General features: G+C 35.8%; 1 protein-coding gene across 1 annotated transcript in view; it reads left to right on the top strand.

The window, feature by feature from the left end:
- sNPF-R (short neuropeptide F receptor) overlaps positions 1-22,303 on the top strand; it is a 515,234-nt gene that overhangs the window by 394,571 nt on the left and 98,360 nt on the right. The window lies entirely within an intron of this gene.

The following is a 22,303-nucleotide window of genomic DNA, read 5'->3' on the forward strand; positions in this document are numbered from 1 at the left end:
GTTTTTACACAAGATAACGAGTTACACATTGTTTCGTAAGTAATATTTTCTCATAAAAAATCAATAAAAATTGAATTCAAACACCTATATATATTTTCTGAGAAATTTGTTGGGAAACCCTCCAGATTACAAGAAAATCTATAATAACATAAAAATTTGAACTGTCTGTCTATCACTTTAAAGGAAAAATTGAAAGTCGAAAATATACAGTTAAAAAGAAAAAAAATATATATATATAAAAACAGGACGGATAGAATATATCTCATCTCCACTTTTAAAATGGGTTAAAATCAATACGAAAAAAAAATTAAATCTGTTACAGTCGAAGACAGTCCCGTAACAATTTGAATGTAGATTACCTGAGAAACGAAAAAACGAAACATCAAAACAACAGTAGTAATTCAGTCGACTAAATGTTACGTAAAATCCACTTTAGAATAAAATATATTCAGATCACGCAATGTTGCTTTGTTTCAGTAGTAAGAATTTTATAATGGGAAAATTTGCAAGAAAACCGAACTGACAATTAAAAAGTATGACCGTTTTGATTCTTCTTTAAATTTTAATTCTAAGAGTCGGCTCTTAAATAAAAATTTGTAAGTTGTTTTTAATTTGAGATAACTAGAGTTGAAATTCGAAGAAAATTTGAAAATATTATTTTTTTAATTTTCATGACTGGATTTCTAAGTATGTTTCATTTTGTTTAAAAAAATATATTTTACACTGTTCATAAACAATGGGCCATATCGAATATTTTCATCATTTGGTTTCTAATATTAATTTAAGTGTCCTTTTCAGCCTCATACTTTTTCAGCTTAACACCATTGCACAGAAATTCATGAAAGCCATTCTTGTACTTAACGTAGATATTTTTACTTTAAATTTTCTAGCAAAATCTGAAACTTGTTTTATAAACGATAATGATAATCTTTCACCCAGTAATTTAAATTCTTAAAACATTCTTTAACCTCAGTCTCAAAAAAGCACATCTTTATCATTACCGCTAAGTATTGAACCTTACTTTCATTTCCAAATATCATACCGTTTTTTAATAATAATGTTGACCTTGCTTGGAAAATGGCCGATAACTAAAAGAGTTTTATTTAAAATCGTCTAAATTGAGCTGGTCTCTAGGGAAACAAAATACCAGGTTATATTATTTATTTAATGAAAAATACTCGTATATGTAGAACATATTACATTACTGTTTAAAATTATAGGACCTTTTCCTTTTTTTAGAAAAGAAACTTTACTTTTGAAGTTATATTTTGTAAGTTACTGGAAATTTATTGGGAGAATGAAATAAGACTATTCACAAATATCTTATGAAGGAAGATATTAAGCTTTAAATTAGCGGAAAACACAGGTTGCTGCTTCCTGTAGTTTAGTTTGTTCCTGAAGTTCTAATATTTTGAGTATAGTAGTTTATTAGACTGTTATGGATCGGAAACTCCTACTCTGAATAAGATTACATAATATTGGAGTTACAAATCATAATAATTGTGAAAGGAAAATAATCAATAAACATAAATACATTATTTGGTAAGTACCTGCTTTCTAGTTTTTTTTGTAATTTAATTTAATTTTTTTACAAATAAGAAAGAATTATTTAACTTTTATCTATCTAGCTTAACTTAAAAATTATCTTAATTCTGATGTAAGACATGTCATTAATAAACAATGTAATATTTAAAACATAATACGTAATCTATCATAATAAGTTTTAAAATATGAAGATTCAGATTATATGAGAATTTGTTTAAGAAAAGATTCCATCCCGAAAGAAAACATTGACTTTCTATACCGGTTCAAGGGTACAATACGTTAAAAGAAAATCACTGAATCACTTAAAAATTTAGTAGAATTACGAAAAAATAAATTTTCATCAAATGTGTTAGGTAACTCTTTTAAAAAATAAAAGGTGTAGTTATAATAATATATTGTAGCTCTTTCACGAATGTTGGTCGGATACTTTAGAAAATTTTATGAACACCTTAATGTTCTTTTTATGATTCGTGATCCAATTTCATAATATTATGCTTATTTCTTATCACATTCCCTGAACCAAACTTATAGTCCTGTTAGAATACACATGCTGAATAAAAAAAATATTGATATTCAACCAACCAGCTGTGTAAATAATTATATTTTATTTTTATGTGACGATACTGTTGAATCATTTTAGGCAGACGATACAACAACTTATTTATTATGTAGTACTTTTACTTCCTTGTACGAAGTAAAGGAAGTATTGCGATCGCGAAAAATTTCGGTTTTCAGATTTCAATGGAAATATCCATTCTGATCATCCGTGAATCCATTTCGACTAGTTTCGGCGTGACGTCTGTACTTATACGTACGTATGTACCTCCATTAACTCAACAGCGATTAGCACAAGAAAGTTGAAATTTTGGATTTAGGACTGTTGTGACATCTAGTTGTGTACCTCGCATTTTGATTGCAATCGACTGCACCAAAAGTGTCCAAAAATGCCCAAAATCCAAATAATTTTGATTTTGGACTTTTCCTTAACTGCAGTAATAAGCCCTCATTGAGAGATTTTCATCGAAATATCATCATAAGTAGTACTTATTTTATTGGTTCCAGAGTTATAAACAAATAAATTTTTAATTAATGAAATATTTAGATCTTACAAGGGGAAGGTACATCGGTTCAATCTGACTTAATCTCTTTTTTTTAAACCTTTTTTTTTTTTAACTTAAATATATTGATTTATTAATAATTATTAAAATTTGAATGTAAGCAATATTTTACAATAAATAATAATTCAATAATAATAAAATAAAATATCAGAAATTATTAATTAAATAAAATGTTATATAATTTTAATTTTAAAAAATCTGTATATATGTAATTTAATAGGCGTACACGGAAGTCATGTGGTGTCCATATCAGTTTTTTTTAAATAATTTCCACAGTAGGTTGTACATTTTTTTTTTTTTACAATTATACAGATTATAAACAAACGCAGAACTTTATAAAATTATAATTTATTTCCCTTGCTTTAAAAAAACCTACTTTGTTTTTCGAGCAGTAATATAATTACGAACCTTTTCTAAATTTAACGTTCTACAGCTTAGTACGGTCTATTCTTCATACTTTCTTTGAGATTTAGTATTTAGTCGTTGCCGTACGGTGTTTCATGTTATCATAGTTCAATTCTAGATTGCTAAAAACTGGCTGAACACTTTTATTTTCATTTATTAAAGAATTTTGCTTTAAAATGTTAAATTTTTTTGTGATGTTTTATATACACAAACTATTTTGGTACAACTTTTGAAGACTAAGGCTTGGGATAAAAAAACGAATAAGACAACTGTAGTGTAAAAGACCTGCCGCCAGCCAGAACACCAGATTGTGATGATGGTGGTTAAGAAAAAAGTACAACATATTTCTTATTTTGCATAAAATGTGTTTGCACCTTTCATTTAATGTAAAATTTTAATAAACAGATAACATATTTATTTAATCTACTTACAATAATAAAGCAGGAAAATACCACAACAGTTATTCTTATTTAACTATGACAAGAAACAAATAACGTTTGCTTTGCATTTTTTTTTTTTTTTTTTTGAGAATACGATATTTTCAAGATTTAGTTTTGTCTGACAAGGTCTCTTTTATTCTCTAAGGAGCAATTCTGTCCTCTCAGAAAGGAAATTTGTTGAACATATCATTGCCTACCTTTTGTAAACGGGATAAATCGACAAGGGAATGAAAATGATGAACAGTATATTATTTAACTTATCTTCTACACAACGCAAAGTGTGAATATTTTCTTCTTACAAAAGACACATGATTTTATTTTTCTGCTTAAATAAAAGTATTAGGAAGGTCATATTTCCTTCGCATTTTTTAATTCCATTATCGGAATTTACAATCGTGTAGAACAAATTCAAAACTATTATATTACTGAAAATAAACAAAGAAATACATAAATATTATTTGTGACTTAAGCTTTATTGTCAAATATTTTATGTTATTAAAAAATACCCTTGGTTTTCGAAGATTATGTTTTATAAGCAAAGTTAGATATTAAAAATATAAATTTAGTTATTTTATGAATTTTTAAATTTCAGTGACAACATTTTTCTAGTAATAGGGATTTCTGAAGTTACTGTATTAATGACAGATGAATTAGGTAGCAAGTAAAAATGCCAAGCCTAACCTGGATTTCAACTCAGAATCACCAGCTGAAACAAAAATACTTTACCGGTTACCCAAGAGTTTATCGGATGGGTGACGTTATCATATTCTTATATTAAATTTATTTAATAATAAGATTACTATAAGATATAATAACTTATATTAATAATAAATTTTCCTCTCTTTTAAACGTTACAATAGATCTTTCTTATCCAATTTGCAATTCAAAAATCTTCTTCAACATCATGAAATTCGATATTAATATTTCTGCTGTAGTATTTTAAAGACATTTAAGTTATAGAATTTCAATATCCTTCAAAGGATTAGTGTCTGCCGATTTAATAATATAATATTCTGTGCATATGCTGTTTGTTAAAAACATTCTGGAATTCCTCTTCCAGATCATCATAAAACTTAGGCATTACCTCACCTAACACTAAAACCTGACCCATACTTGTCTTAATTGTTTAATAGAACTTTTAATATCAATAGACTCAAGCGACGTAGGTCCAGATCTCGTAGGTATACAAGGATTTTCCTTTTATCAATATAAACATCATAAAATTCTTTGTTGCTTTTTCACTCTTCGTTTTCTACGTGAAGTTTACACAGTAATGAAGCAAATAGCATACTTCTGTCATATAATCCAAATCTAGCATAATTCCAGTTCACTGGTATCTTTTTTACAGTTACTACAGATTATGATATAATTGAATCAAAATTGAACAAAAATTTAAACCTAAATATATAAACGGCTGAATATAACTTGCTAAAAATTATATAATGATGTAGACATATATACAATTTAATTGCACATAATAAATTTAATTAAAAGTAAGGTTGTCGACTCTCAGGACTTTGATGCGTCTGAGACTCTCTTTCTGTGTGTTTTGAGCTGTGGTCGGATGTGCACCTTCCACAGTTCTGAGTGAATTCGATTTGTGTGCTTTAGCAACGGTAACATTGTTTCAATTTAGAACCGTCAATCATTACTTATGCACGCAGTGCAAGGCGAAAATTTTTGCGGGTACCTGCCTCAGCATAGCAATAAGGTGGCAACGACTCCTGGTCGTAAGTCCCCGTAACGAGTAAAGGGTACCGCCCTTACTCCTACTCGCGTTCTCTTAAGAACTAGGGCAGTAATCCGTAGTTTCTTGCCGTACGTACTGTACTTATTGCACACTTAATCGATCCAGCAGCGGCGAAGAGGTACATAGAGTGACAGGAGAATATTTAAGGTTTCCAGCTGCACGTGCTCGCTGTAGGCAGTTGTCACATTCGTGGGCTTGCCCAACATAGATAGGAGGAATATAGCGAGAATCTCGTTAGTTTTTTCTTTAGATCAGGGAATCTTCGGCTATGGAAGGTTTCCAGGAGGTGCGTAAGTTCAAGCTGCAGAGGAAGCCGGAGCCGTCAAGCTCCTCTAAGGACGAGATCAGCAAGATGGACACCGGTGCACCCACCCGGGTTAAGGCGACCCCGGCAGCCGAGGCGTTTAAAAATGCGAAGGGCAGACCTGGCAGTTCTGCCCCACTGGCTAAAGTAGTCCAGGAGGTTCTAGACTACTTGTTCGAGTTCTTGTCGCTTCCCGACGGCGTCAGCGTGGGGACGAGGAAGACAATTCTTCCCCGTCTAGTGAAAATAAAGGAAGCGGTGTCTGCGTTAGCAGAAGGTTTCGAAACTTTGGCCTCCAAGCCCAATGAGGGCAAAGTCGTGCCCAAGGTGGTCCAGGCCCCAGCGCAACTCAGGCGCTACGCTGACGTGCTGAAGACCAAGCGTGAAGCCAGCAAGGCGGCGAAAAAGCAAGAGATCATTTTTGTAAACAACGCAGATAGCACGAGCAAGGACGTCAAGCGCGACTTCCAGGTTGCCCTTCGTGACAACCGGAAGGAGCTCAAGATCAGGGACATCAAGAAGATCAGCAAAGGGCTGGTAGTTGTTTTTGAAAACAAGGAGACTGTCCGAGTCATCACGGAGTCTCCTGCTGTCAAGAAGCTTGAGTTCAAGGTTTATCCCAAGCGGTTAAGAAGGCCACGTGTCATAGTTTATGACATCAAACGGAGCTTCTCCGACGAAGAAGTTTGGCCGCTTATCCGAGAGCAAAACACCGACTTTGACGAGGCCTCGTTCAAGGATCAGTGTAGGCTAGTTTTGAAGACTGGCAAGCGTGATGCCCCATGGTATCACTGATTTTCGAGTTAGGCTGGTCTCCAACAGAAGTTCGTGTCGGAGGGACGAATCTTCGTTGATTTTGCATACTGTCGCGTCAAGGAATACCTCGATGTACAGTGGTGCTTTAAGTGTTGTAGGTTCGGCCATAGGGGCAAATTCTGAAATTATGCGTCGGTCTGCGCGCATTGTGGCGAGGAGGACCACAAGCGTGATGACTGTCCGCAAAAGAAACAGGCAACTGTATGTTCACTGCGTGAACTGTAAAAGGTTGCGCAAAAGTCATTAGCACTCGGTGAATAGTAAGGAGTGTGGTTGCTACTTGAGAGCTGTTGAGATGTATTTCAACCCTTTTGATGATTAGATTCGATCAACTTAATACCAAGGGAGCCTATGCAGTCCAAGTTGAGTTAGGTGAGGTTGTTCAGTCGAGTGAGGATACTCCGTCTGTTAAGACGTGCCTATTTGAGCTCCGCGTTTTATTGTGTTTTGGATTGGTTTTTTGGCGTTTTTATTAATTTCGACTTTTGGGAATCTAAGTGCTTTGGATAACGGACATACTTGTAAATTTTTAAGAGATTTGGATGCGGATTTACCTTGTTATTAAGAGTTTTTTATGTTTTTGGTTTAAGTGACTATAAGGCATCTTTTTTGGCTTATTTTGGGGACACTAAGTTATTTTTTAGTGATACAGTATGTTATTTTGTGAATGAAGACATAAGAGAAGATATTTACATATATTTATCGTGAGTACTTTCTCTGTTACGAAGCTAATAACCAAATTTGAGGTTATATTATAGACAATTTTATTGAAATTTTTCTAAGTTAAACGAACTGGACAATACATGCATATTTCTAACTGGTAAACAACCACTTAGAAAATTTCCATTTAAGTTTACTAATTCGTATGAATTTAGTCCACCACTAAATGTGGTGACACAGGCTACTCAAACCGAGATGTTTTTAATGGAACAGGCAGATATTTTAGACACTGAACTTAACGATGAAGAACTAATCGAGAGACTCCCACAAAGATGGTCCTCACGTGCTATGAGGAAATTTAAGGCTGTTTCCCTCATAGATTGTCATGGGGATACTTGCCAGTTCGTGTATATTCCAAAATCTAGAAGAGCCACGAATGAACAAATCAAACCTGGTACGATAGCTCATGATGTCACTACCATTATCACAGACCAAGAAGAAAATGAAATACAAAAGAACAAATATACCATATTCTACGACTCGACTCTAGATGAAAAACAGACGGCCAGAAGCTTATTAAAGGCGATAAGGTGAGTGCTGGATAAGACAAAAGATGCTACATATGTTTTGCCTAACGATCCCCATGGTAGTATTATTAAAAAGATTCTAATATACATGAACAGGAATAACGCCTCAATGGTCTCCCTAGTTGTCCCTGGGAGGCTCGATACAACCCGGACAAGATCCAGATCGACCTCCAGACGACGTGCCACTCCTCCTGTTGAGGGTAGCAAAATAGCCGTAGTGAAGGCACAAGGAAAATCCTTCGCTGATTTACTTAAAACTGTTAAAAACAAAGTAACTAAGGATGAGGCCGGGGAAGTATTGTCCCTTAGGAAAGGCAGAAATGATGAGCTGGAAGTCAGAATCAAGGGTGAAGATAATGCTGCACAGTTCACTATCACCCTTCGAGACAGAGACGCCGAGTTACAAGTGGATTTGAGGACAAGAGGGGATCGGCGTGCAGTCGTTCATATAAAAGACCTGGATGCCGACACTACGGAAAGAGAAATTAACGATGCTATTGCTGCGGCAGCTGGCTCCTCTGAATCCTTCCGAGTTACATCTATCAGACATGCTTACGGTGACACCCGCAATGCCACTGTAATTACTAACTATACAACTGCCACTAAACTGATCGCCAGCAGAATAAAAATAGGCTGGGTACACTGTCGTGCTTATATCCGCACAGAAAATGACAATTGCCAGAGATGCTGGACATCTGGACATAGGAGTATAGATTGCAAAGGTCCCGACAGGTCTGCCCTCTGTTTTAATTGCTGGAAGAAAGGGCACGTAATTAGGGACTCCAGAGAAGGCATGAAGTGCTTAGACTGTGGCAGCGAAACACACCGCACCGGAGGCATGAAGTGCGGCTCCAGAGGCGATGCCTAAGTTACTGATGGCAAACACCAACAGGAGTCGTCTCTCCTTTGACTTAGTGGGAGCGACGGCCATGGAAATCGATGTCGATCTATTGGTTATAACTGAGCCTAATAGAATTGAAGCTGCTCGCCACGTTTGGACCACCGACACTGCCGGAGATGTAGCAGTTAGGAGCTACAGTAATAGGATCGGATGGCAGTTGCATCATACAGGAGAGGGGATTTTAGCGATTATTTTGCCGAATTTTGTTCTTGTGGCTGGATACGTGAGTCCTAATATTGGAATTGCTGAGTATGAACTTTACATTGACGAAATACAACGGGTCATCTTACAGTCACCGAAAAGAGCCGTGGTTATGGGCGATTTTAACTGCAAGGCCACGATTGCTGGTAGCAGTTATACTAACAGAAGAGGGCAAATCTTTACAGAAATGATGTTGGCGACTGATATGATCTGTCTAAATGACGACTTTTATACATTTGAAGCCAGAGGTCATAGATCTGTATTAGACCTGACATTGGTTGACAATAGTTGGGATCCTTCGCTCTATCAATGGAGAGTTTTGAGGTCAGAAACTGGTAGTGATCACTTTGCCACGTTATTTTCTTTTGACGGTATGCGACCGGTGATCGGGAGAACATCAAAGCCGCTGAGATTGTCTAAAAGACAGGTAGAAGTAGTGGTTGACAAAGTTGCTCGCAAGCTTATGGATGGCAGAGAGGTTACGCCTTTTGTTCTGCAGGAATTAATAGTCACGGAGAAGGCGAGGATTCCCCAAAATATCAGGGGGTATCAACCTGCTTACTGGTGGACTGCGGAGATTGCGGACCAAAGACGGATTCTGCAGTACTGGCGAAGGAGAAAATTTAGACTCCGTAGAAGAGGCGGTGCTGTGTACAAGCATGCTGTAAATATGTTTGCTGATGCCAGGCGGTTACTAAGTTACCTAATAAAATCTAGCAAGAGAGCACGTTGGAAGGAGTTATGCTTGGAGCTGGACTCGGACCGGTGGGGACGTCCTTTTCAGATCGTCATGGGAAAACTGGGTAGACGTTTGACTGTCCTTACAGCTGAATCTGCTGGTATACAATTAAGAACACTTTTTCCGGTGGCTGAATCGGGTCTATCGGAGCTGGTTGAATGCGATGCAGGTCGATTCACACAACATGAAGTCACCTTGGCGGTATCTAGACTCAGGAACAAAAAGAGTCCGGATCCAGACTGTATTCCTGCTGCGATCCTCAAGGGACTTATGATGAAAGCCCCTTGGGAAATGACAGATGTGGCAAGTTATTGCTTGCAGAACAGGACCTTCCCTAATTGTTGGAGGGAGTCGCGCACTGTGTTCTTGCCCAAGAAGACTGCTAATGCAGAAGTGGTTGGTTACCGCCCGTTGAGCCTCATAAACAATATCGGGAAAGTGGCTGAGAGATTGATCGCAGAAAGGTTACTGCTTGAGTTAGAGACAGGCGGGGGTATTCATAACAACCAGTATGGGTTCAGGCGTGGCAATTCGACGCTTCAGGTGATTGAAAAGATAACTAGCTGGGCTATAACAGTCAAGGCTGGAACATGGCGCACCAGGAAGATTCCTTTACTGGTTATGCTCGACATTAGAAATGCTTTTGGGACCGTCCAGTGGGACTCCATCATGGCGGCTTTAGTCAGAAGGCGAATAAGCCCTTACATTAGGAGACAGATCTCCGAATACCTGTCTGAAAGATGGACTACGGTTAGCACGCTTGATGGTGACATACGATACCAAGTTCATGGTGGTGTCCCCCAGGAGTCAGTACTGGGACCATTACTTTGGTTACTGGTCATTGATGATGTATTACGACTACAGCTACCTGAAGAGACGGAAATAGTGGCCTATGCTGATGATTTAGTCTGTGAGATCAGAAGATGTCCTCGAACAAAGGAGCAATGACACTCTAGAGATCGTAAATAACTGGCTAACTGACAAAGGATTAACACTTTCAGTAGGTAAAAGTCAATATATTATGTTGGCGGGAAGGAGACGGCTGCGAGATCTTGAACTTAAGATAGGGGAACATAGGCTTGAACGTGTCAATCAGGCTAAATATCTGGGAGTGATAATTGATAAAACCTTAAGCTTTAGTGCTCATATAGTATATATATATGCGAGAGAGTCGAAGGATTACTACAAGCCCTCACAAGGCTATTAGCTGGCCGAGATGCCCCAAGATCATCTAAACGTAGGGTTTTAGTCTTCGCATGCACCTCGGCTTTATTGTATGCTGCACTTGTTTGGTATAGAGCCATATTCACGCAAAGGAATGCTAAACGATTGAGGAGTCTACATAGACAGGCTCTAGTTGGGGTGATGTTCGGATACCGCACAATATCTTATGAGACGGCGTGCGTTCTGGCGCCCACAAAACCCATAGAACTCCAGGTCTTGGAACGCTGGCTTCGCTTTCAGGGCATGGAACGGGGTGATGCTTCTGAAGTGGTTATACAGGCATGGCAGCGTAGATGGAGTCAACATGAGGGGGCTATGTGGACAAAAAGGTTGATTTCAGACATTAGCCAATGGGTCAAACGAAAGCATGGCGAGGTCAGCTACTATGTCTCTCAGATGTTCTCTGGACATGGAAATTTCGAGCAATATTTATTCCGCTTTGGTAAAAGAAGCTCTCCACGTTGTCGGTACTGTGAACGCAATGACACAGCTGAGCATACAATATTTGAATGCGATAAATGGACAACACTTAGGTTTCGCACGGGAATACAGAATCTCACACCCGAGGAACTAATTAGCTTCATATTGAGTTCTAGACAAAATTGGAATAATTTTGAAAAATTCTCCTTTTTAGTTTTAAAAGAGAAAAATGATACTGAAAGACGTATGGGATACTAATAAAGACTGAAGTAATTGTAGAACTAGGATATTCATGAGTATTGTCTCTTTATGAAACCTACGACCGCGAGTAAGCGTTACGAGATCGGACTGGGAATGTAAAGACCGAGACCCGGCTTCGTAGTTGGTGGCTGGGAACGACATAGTCGGGCCTGGCCTACCTTCTGCGGGGTTAGAGGCAGGCAACACCAAAAGACCGAGACCCGGTTCCCGGGGCTGGGGCTGGGGACGGCATAGTCGGGCGGACTCGGTTCCTGCCCTGGGGATTTGAGGCAGGCAATGTAAATAAAACAAAAAGAAAAGATCCGACCGGGGGGGCTGACCTACCGTGCCGGACATACAGTCGGTGGGTGGGGAGGCCTCCTTTTAGTAAAAGGACACTTCCTCGGGCTGCGTATACTTAATTGGATAACCGGCCCGAGGGAGTAGGGAAAAAAAAAAGGTGAGGTTGTTGAGAAACGGAGCTTCGATGTTCTTCTTCTGCAACACCTGTATATAGTTAAGGGTGATCTGCCAGGTTTTTCAGGCTGGAGAGAGTTTTTAATTGGTGATTTTTCTTGGTTTTTGATTGGCGGACAGAATTTTTCTTCTGCGGTAGTTGAAGCCGCTGAGCAGTCCATTCCCCGAAGCACGGGTCGGGAGAGAGTAGCTCGATGGTGGATTCGGTTATTGACCACGATGAAGCAGAATGTGGGCCGACTCAGGAGAGCCGCACAACGTGCAGGTGATCCTGATCGGCGTGCAGTCTTGATTGCGGAATTTCGTCGGAAGAGGACCGAGTATTTTCATAAGGTTAGGTCTTCTAAACGTGATTCCTGGCACTATTTTGTGCAAGAGCAAGGGAATAAAGACCCGTGGGGTGTTGTTTATTGAGTTCTTGGAGAACTGTCTCACGAGAGGCAGTCACTGTGATTGCCGGCATAAAACCCCTTGACATCTCGCAAGAAGGGAGGCTTTCTAACTTAAGGACGTATGCGAGAAATTGAAGACCAAAGTTTTTACTCTTGGCAAAGTAGGTGGAACGATTCCTCTACTGGTCGATACACGCATGATATTTTTACAAATGTTAGGAAGTTGCAAGCAATTAGTTTGGTTTTCCCCAATCGGCATATAACTCAATTCGTTTCGGAACATGGTACATTTAGGGATAGTTTGACTAGGTTTGGTTTGGTTGATTCCGGCTTGTGGCTGGACTGTAGGATCGATGATACTGTGGACCATGTCCTGTATGTCTGTCCCCCGTACGAAGCTAAACGCACCAGAGTTGTTACAGAACTTGAGAGAATAAACTCCTTCTTTGATCTGCGAGCCAACTGGAGGAATCGCAGAGATTGTACAATTGTGGATGGCTTCCTTCGTTTCCTCGTCCTGCGCAGTACGGCCGAGGGGATTTACTAGAGTAGGAAGCAGGAAGGCTAGGGACCGCCTGAACAGTTAATTGGCTGAAGGTAGGCAGACGCATTGGCGGCGAGCCACGTTTGGTTAGATTTGGGGTGATTATTAGATTGTATAAGCTGTCGGCGGAACGGCGACTGCACTGCTGAGGACATGGATCCCATGCAACCGTGAGATGTAGCGGCATCTCGACGATGGTTTAAGAATTCAATATCACGCGGGACTCTGTGATCAAGCGGGAGTAGTAGGTCTGTCCGACTCTCCCATGAAGACCAGACCAGAGTCCATAATTTAACCTAAGTCTGGGGTAGGAACCAAAATTGAGTTCAGTAAGGGAACTAGGACAAAATTTCTTTCTTGCGAGCAACATTTTTGGTGGTATGTTGTGTTTAAATTTGCCTTTCATTTCGCCTTTCATTTGCCAATTTCGAGACATTCACAGAAATTGGCTCAATAAAAGTAGAACTAGGCGCGCGTTTCGTGCTTTCAAAGACTCGGTTAGCTAGTTCAGAGGGATACGATGTAGGATATTCAAGATGTCCGGACGAGGTCTATAGCGAAGACAAAGGCTGATTTAATAAATCGCCGATGTAAATGTCTACCGAGGCATACGTCTATCAGCTAGGAAAACTGAACTGCAATTAAGCCAAAAGGAGTAAACCAAATAATAATAATTTTGTTATTATTTATACACTTTACAACTGCTGGTTTATCCTCAATTACAGCTTCCCTCATTTTTATTTTGTGATGAGACTCAATTCGGTTACTTATGAAATGGTGATCATTTTAGGGAGTGGGGTACTCAAGCAACACTTGGATACAGGGAAAAGTATTAAATTATTTAGATCTGCTATGGACTACTATTGAAAAGAAAACAGACTCGTTTACTCAAGTAGTACTATTAACGAATAAATTAGATTTCCATTCTCATTATTTTACCTATGTAATTTTCCAGAAATTCCCATTCTCAATTTTCAAAAATTGACACGAAACTCTATTAGGACACTTGACATAAATCGAACAAAATTCTCAGGATTATTCTGAATCAGTTTTTATTATCTTTCAGTGCTGTTCCAAAAAAACTTAATAAATTTTTTTTTTAAACAAATCAAAAACCCTCAGAAAATTAGAACGATAAAATCCTAGGTTATTTCCCATTCTAGGTATTTAAAACAAATAATTCTTTTAATCATCTATTAATAGTCTACAAATAAGAGCGCGTATATTTTTCGAACGTCTTTATAAAATTTATGATTACTATTATTTGTTGAAGACTTACCTTAGCTTCGTCTCATTATTTTCACTTACTCCCGTTTTCTATTTTCATTTTAATTATTAAAATACTTTTAATTAAATAATTGCTGATGTAAAAATTAAAAACAACATTAATGTATAGGAATTATGAAAAACAAAATATACATATATTTATTTTAGTATATTTAAAGAAGTAAAAAATAACATGAAAGGAATTAGAAAAAAAAACAGAAAGAATACTTTTAAAAAAAAATTAAATGATTGTTGGTTCTCTTGGATTGACTGATCATTTGTTTGTCATTATATACTCGTATTTGAAGATGTATTCAATTACCTCGATTAAACATGTAATAATCATATTATTTTCTACTTATTTTTAGGTCATCCCCATACATAAACTTTTCAACGTCATTGCTGACATCACCAGTGACTTTCATCAATGTTAATATGTTCTAACACATAACAATAATTGTATATTTTCAAATATATTTCTGGGTAAATGAGAAAAGAGGATGGTGTTGCTATTCAACCTCTGTGTTTCAGCCTGTTAATATTAGATATCTTTTGCAAAGAAGTAACCAGAAAACTATGTACATATATAACCAGTATATAATGGATCCCATGCAACCATACAATGGGATGAAGATGGTATCAGGAAGTTAGACTTAAAAAAATATTTTATACATACATTTTATCTATTTTCACACTTACCTTGCCTTGGAAGACTCCTTATCATTACAACCTATTGAAAAATTTGGTGATTAATAGGAAGAAAAGTTTACTTAATAATAAGATAAAACGACTGAACAGTAAAATTACTATAATTTACATGTAAATAAAAGTTTACTTTTAGCTTCTACATAAACAAAGGAGGAAAGAAGATACTTGCAAATAATTTCATCTCTGATATATGCTTATATTGTAAAAATTTCTCTCATGAGAAATTATGATGAATAAAAGAGCTCCTTAACTGTGTGATTTGTCCAGGTGCTACTTACTTCATTTCTGGAACATGGCTCCCACCCACAGCTGATTAGGCATTATTTATAGATAAAAATATTATAATATTATAAAAAATATTAATATAGATAAAAATAACTTTAGGCATGGCATGGCATATTTTATTAATATTTTTTTTTAATAAAAAATATTAATATAGATAAAAATAACTTTGGTTTCTTATGGTCCTGAAATTGAAACTGAAATTACTACCTCTTTTCCTTTTGTACACTTTTGCAACAATTTGCAATCTCATCAATGAATGATTTAGAAAATAGAGGGAGAAAGAAATTCTAATACTGTAATAAACATTTCCGCTCTTGGTAATTGGTTTTAATAGTAAATTTGTAACAGGTAATGGTTTCTCCTTATTTCATTTGAATGTTCAGCCTCTGAGGAAAAAGAACCATCATTTGGGAGCATAAGTAATGTAAATACTTTTACAAATATTTTATTTTTCGCTGGCCACTGTCCAATAAATCTAAATTTTGTTATATTCAGGCATTCAAACAGGTTGATATTTCTGGCAAGAAGACTTTCATTTATGAGCTTGTGCTATTCTATGTTGATGATTACGTGCGGTATTAAAACATTAACTTTCAGACCCTTACTGGTGATAGACACTGAGGTAGGTACTATTGACCTTCACCAATTAAATATTATTCTTATATCTGTCTATAGCCCTCAGAAGTATAAATATATTAAAATACTTTTAGATATTCTGAAAATGAATTTATTACAATTGATAAATATCAGGCGTCCAGAAAAATCGTAAGTGGAGACACTGAAAGGGATATCAGGATTGATTTTTTGCATATTAGGGCCTTCTTACCCTATTAGAATGTGCAATATTGGCTTGCTTTGTATTAATTACAATCTGACATGTTTGAATTCCTTTGTGGCTAATTATCTCACTGACATTATAAGACGGGAGTTTACTATTGACTTAATTATCTTCCATAATTGATGTAATTATCTGTTTTTATCTGTACATGTAGTTTTAAAGGGTTAAATACATTCAAATAGTCAAATCTGTCATTCAAATAGTCAATCTGTTGACACTGTCACTCCCAATTTTATAAAATGTCTCTTACGTATATATAAATAATTTTCTGGAATAGCCAGATTTTGTGATGTGCTTTGTTCTTTAAAATGAGATATATTAACTATGTTCGGTGTAGTGGATGATGGTTTCTCTCTATTCAATAACGTATTTTTCTGTTTACTGTATCAGTTTATTTCTTAATTTTTTTTTTTTTAATTTTGACTCAAGTGAAGAGAGAAGCTTAATTGATATACTTCTGTAATTTCACCTTTGAAAAACAATTATGAGATATTTTGTATCGTATAAAATCTGGGCGACATTACTTAACTGAATGATTCTTTTCATTTGAGGAAAAATATAAAACTGGATTTTCAAAAGCTAGTTTTATCAGAAATTTTATCATAAATTCTTGAATAAATGTCAGGCTGGATGTAGAATAATTAAAAAGGAAAACTAAATAATTTCTATGAAACCTCATTGTGCTCTTTACACTGTCTCTTTAAATTATTTATTTTGTAAATTTTATCAATAAACTATTGCTTAATTTTGCAAAATTTTTTAGAAATATATTGACTTACAGCTTTCTGTAGCAACGAGTTGAGCTGAATTGTCATATTTTGAATGCAACTAAATAAACATTTGGAACAATGTATAACAATGGTGTTCACCAACTCAGTTTTACTTCCCTTGTACATGTATATTTTTACCACTTTTACATGTATAGATAAATACACTTATAAATATATTCGGAGATTATATATTGAAATGAGTAGGTTTGCTTCAAACAGTCAAAGCCAGACTAGCAGTTCAGAAGTTATTTGAAAAATTTCATTTATCTCAAGAACCACTGAACCAATCACAATCTTCAAACAGTTATGTGTTAGGATGTTATAGCTAATAAGTTTTATCTAACATTATTTTTAGTTTCATCCAGCAGTTATTTATATAAAACTAGCCGGTTGGGGCTCTGTCCTCTGAACGGTTGCATTCTTTGTTACCCTCATGGTTATAAGAATAATACTGACAAATAATAATTGAAGTATTGAGGCTTTATAGAAACCTGAAAAAGAAACTAAATTTCAAAAGACAGGATTGTATTAACTATGGTAACTAAAGTACGGAGATCTTTGAATAGGAAAACGCTATAACCTATTTCTGTTGTCATGGTAACAGAAATATAATAATGAAGTAACAGGATTAATTTTTTTTCTCTTTAACAAATATCTTTAATTCACAACTTCACCCTCAAGGGGACTACAGCCTAAATCTATGGCTTAGAACCTTCCCTAGAATAACATGAATGTATCCTGCCAATTCAAAAGAGATCGATAAGTTGGTTCTTGCGTGAAATTGTAGCAAGCAAACAGACAAACTTTGAGAATTATATAAAATAATAAGCTAATTTTAATAACATTTTTTCTCTTTTTACAACTTCAAAAATGTTTAATAAATTTCAATATACTAAATGTATATTAAATATAACATCAACAGTACACGTAAATATTTTTATATTTGAACATCAAAAGTTTTAGTTTCAAAAGTTTTTGTGATTGGTTCAGCTTCTCCTTCATATGATTATCTATGACTAATTAAATTATATTTTTAAATAGAATGAAGTAACTATGTGATGGAATAAGGTTAATGATACAGGCAGTAGTGTCCCTGGTCAATGGCAGCAAGAAACTAAGATCAGTCTAAGAAGAAGGTGGGATTATATCGACAATCATTCACTGATAAACAACTCAAATTTTTAAAAAATAAATGATTAAATGTTACAGAAATTAATAATACCATTCTTCTAAAATTTACCAAAACTTTCAATATACAAGAATTATTAAAATGCATAAAATAATAGTGAAACCACATATTTAATTACATGATTGATATATGTGAATTAATAAAAACAAATGTAAAACATAAGAAGCAAATAGCAAAATTTTTGTCTTTAATTATAAGCACATGCTAATTTTTGTTATTAACTTAATTTCCAAGGACATAACATACAGTTTGTATAACTCTATATGACCTCCTCATATTCATTTGTCTCATTGTCATTAGGGTTTTTCATCCTTCTATCCGTATCTTTTACTCTACTGTTTTTAGTTAAATTTAAATTAATACAAATAGAATTTTTTTATTTTTATATAGTAGACCTCAGCTTTCTAAGAATGTTTAAATTAGTAGGATTTTCTTTTTTCCTTCTTTATCACTAGTTGAAGAATGGAAAAAACAAATTCAGAGTTTTAATTTAAATTAATCCTGATGAGTAGTAATGTAGTATCAACAAATAAACAAGACTTAAGTTATATGTATACAGTTCTACAACCTACTTACTTTGAAATAATGCCATATAGAGAACTTTTCATGGAATTTTGTTCATTTAATTGTATAACTAGAGTTTATGAACTAAGTGGTTTACCACTCCCAAAAATAAAAGTGGGGTACTTTACTTAAAAACAATAAGTAAATAAATAACAAGATTTTAAAGAGAACTTAGATATGACAATAAGCTAATAGAAAGGTCATGAAACATATAAAATTCTAGAATATTTTTGATTTAATAAACCTTTCCAGAAGAATTGGAAACTGTAAGTTTTATAATTACATCTCATGGTTCAAAGCTTAGCCAGGTAATTATTGTTAATAATTACCAAAGTAACGATTTGATATTGAAGGTAATTTTCATGCTTGAATTAATAGCTGCATACGTTTTATCAGTAATTACTTGTAATCTAGTTCACTCCAAGTGCAGCATGAATTAATTGAATACAAGTGGTTTCGGAATTAATACTGAAAATACGTGGTGATATGATGTGCAGTATAAACTTAAGTGACTTATTAATTTGCATTCTGAATTTTTTTTTTACGTGCTAATAAACATCACAATATTTTATAAATAAAGTAATTTAATTAATTAAGCAGTTTTTTGTATTTTAAATTTTATTTTAAAATTAACATTAAGAAAACAGTTATGCTTTACTTATCTAGAGTTGAGTTTACTTCATTAAGTGGTTAAATATTTCTATGGTTTTACTAAGTATTAAGAAAAATTATTATAAATTAAAGTAGTCATCTTTCTTTTAGTATTGTTTTGGGAATGATTGCAGGAAACCTGGTAAAAAGCAGGAATACACATAAATTGTATATTCTACGCAGCAAGATGTAGCACAGATATCCACAAAAAATCTTCCCATTCCATGCTAAGAAAAATAAAGAATGAAACAATAACCATCTTGTTATTCACTTAGTTAAAAATAATCACTCTTGCACATCCAAAAAGCTAATTTTACTGATGTAGAAGAATGTAGAAGAAATTCTCTGTTATAGATGATAACTTCACCTTCTTTACCATATCCTTTTTTTTATTTTTTTGATATTATACTTCCTTATATTAGTCATAAACTTAACTGAGATTCAGCACTTTGAACATGAAAATTTGAGATTTTGAACAGTTTGGTAGAATAACTGGAACAAAAAATTAACACAGCAAAAATTACTGATTTGGTTAGTCATACACATGAAGATAGTGTTACTCTATAAATAAAAAATTAACAGAGAGGTATATAAAAAAAATTTAGCTCTTACACTTAGCGTAATTTATATAATGATTAATTAAAAGCAAAAGAATTCACAGAGAAATGTCAAGAGGAAATGATACATTGCAATTAGAAAAAATATTCCCTGTTTGCAAAATTATACTTTTTTAGATATTTACTCGAACACAGTTCATAAAGATTTATGATATTTATGAATGTAAACATTATCATAATTGATGGTTATCATCTTAATTACAAAGAAAAACATTGCGTTTGATGTGTTTCACTGATGTCACCAATGGTATTAAAATTAACATCAATATAATTTTAAAATCCTCAAATGGTTGTATATTGTGTATCCTAAAATCAGCTATTGTTTATTCATTTTTAATTGTAAGAAGTTAAGAATTGACAAAATGTACTATGAATATAAACTTATCTCTTAAATCTTAACTGTATAAAAAATAATTGGCTAGTAGATGTTAGTGTTAGCCAACAATTCCCTGTACCGATTGAGATGAATGAAGTCCGTCAGTAACTCATACCTATGATTAGTGTATCCACTACCTGCTGCCAATGATTTACAATTGAAGTCTCCTCCCAGCAATATTTTCTTTGTAGTCGATCAAGTTATCACCTCATGGAAATTATCTATGAAGGCCTGATACTCGGCCAGCGCACAGTTTGGGGAGGGAGACATAGGCTGCAATCAGCACCCCATCTACCAACTCCAACGACACAATGCCATCCCTACTTTCCAGGAATTTCCAAGTGACCCGCCCATTGATGTTTCGGATAGCTACATCACCTCTTGTGTTGGGACACCAGCCGTTTCCTGTGACAACATACCTATTGGGTTCAGTCGCCACGACATCAGCCCCACATCTGCCCGCTATCTCACCAGCCAAGTAGTGAGGTAGCAAGCTTCTATTGGAATTCATTAACAGGATTTTAATCATGTTTGTTGTATTTGCACTGCAAGCCTCCAGTGCGATGATTCAATAGCCCGCAATCCAGGTATTTCATGTTTTCCTTACAAGCTGCTATTTTGTGGCCACTTTCCTCACAGTTAAAACATAGGTCTGCCCTGTTTGGACCCCGACATTCTGATCTGCGGTGCCCTGGATGTCAATAGCAATAGCATATATCTGCCTCCTCACGAATGAATGGGCCTGGCAGTGGAACCATCCTATTTGGATCCTCTCCTCGATTATCTCGCGGACTGCTCGAAGCAACGTGATTACTGTGGCATTCTTGGTCTCCCCGTATGCCGGTCTTATTGAGGAGATCTTGAATTCTTCATCATTACGTAGGGCCTGTGCTATCGCGTATATTATCTCTTGTTCTGTGGCGTCTGATTACACTCTTTAATACTGTAATATGTACCAATGCACGTATCCCACTTCGTATTTTTAAATCAATCTGTAATTCAGCAGCCTTGTTACGTAATGTTGCTTTAAGATTCTCCGCATTCTGCACACCCTAAAATCGAATGTGCAATTCATAATTATTGCCCTTCTTGAGCGATATAAATTCTTACGCCTCCTCTCAGGAAATTGTGGACTTCATAGTCTTGATTAAGTCAGCGAAAGTCCTCCTTCACAACTACAATCTTACTCTCAGTCACAGGGGGAGTGGCTCTCTTTACACTTGGCACTCTTGACCCCTGTTTGTCAGGTGCACCATCTTGTTGCGGCCCAACCACCTTCACCGGTTCCTTTTGTCCTCTGCGCAAGTATATTAACATCTTTCTAATGTAAAAACCGACTCGACCACCAGGCAAAATAAAAACCAAAGACTTGGAGCTACACATGACTCTCCTACTGAAATTCTTGAGAAGCAAAAGAAAACTTTGTTCCCCTTCAGCTGAATTACAATATATTCGATACCTGCACTTCTGTATATCCACTTTGTCCATTTCCGGTATAGTTGACATGTCATGTTCAATGTAACCTGGCTTGATCATCTGTCACCAGTTTCTGGTGCCAATCATTTATCTGCTTGACCCAATTGATAATCTTAGCCAACCATCTCTGAGGGATGAGATTCACAAGCTCATTGTCAGATACTTCCTTCTGTAGAATGTCGTTGACATTGACCGTTTTTGGCTTCTCTGTCTGTGTAACCTGCGTTATTGTCGTTATCAGTGGTGATGTTTCCGATAGGGCCTTAAGCCCATTAAATATCTTTGACAAGGTCTTCTCGTGCTGCCCTATAAACCTGGGCAAGCCAGACCCAAGATTCTGTTTTAACGCCAGCATAGCCAGCCCAAGCTGGTGGGTAATGTCCTGCAAACTGTCTAAGGCTAGGTTCTCCTCCTCCCAGGACACCGGCCTAACTCAATTTTTGTCCTTGAAGTCGGACCGCTTCTCCGTTTTCAGAGATTGCGCAATCCAGAATAGAGGTTCTTTCTCCGACAGATTGCTAAAACGGGAGTGAGCGTCTTCTCTGCATTATGCGATTTTCTGCTTACGGGCCAAATCCCACTTCAACGAGACCTCACTCGATGGGTTTCGATGTGGGGTCGCGGGTTTTTTTTTGAGGGAGAGGTAAAACGTATTCCCCGAAAATCGAATAAAATTTTCGGCTGAGGCAAAGGGTTAAGGAAGATGTTTCGCAAAAATCAAATAAATTTTGGGGCGGTCAAAATTTTGACGGGGCCAAAAGATGCGGGTGGGCAAAATTAGCCCAGAATCGGAAGGATTT

The sequence above is a fragment of the Lycorma delicatula genome, chromosome 1 (assembly GCF_047948215.1).
Source record: "Lycorma delicatula isolate Av1 chromosome 1, ASM4794821v1, whole genome shotgun sequence".
NCBI lineage: Eukaryota > Metazoa > Arthropoda > Insecta > Hemiptera > Fulgoridae > Lycorma > Lycorma delicatula.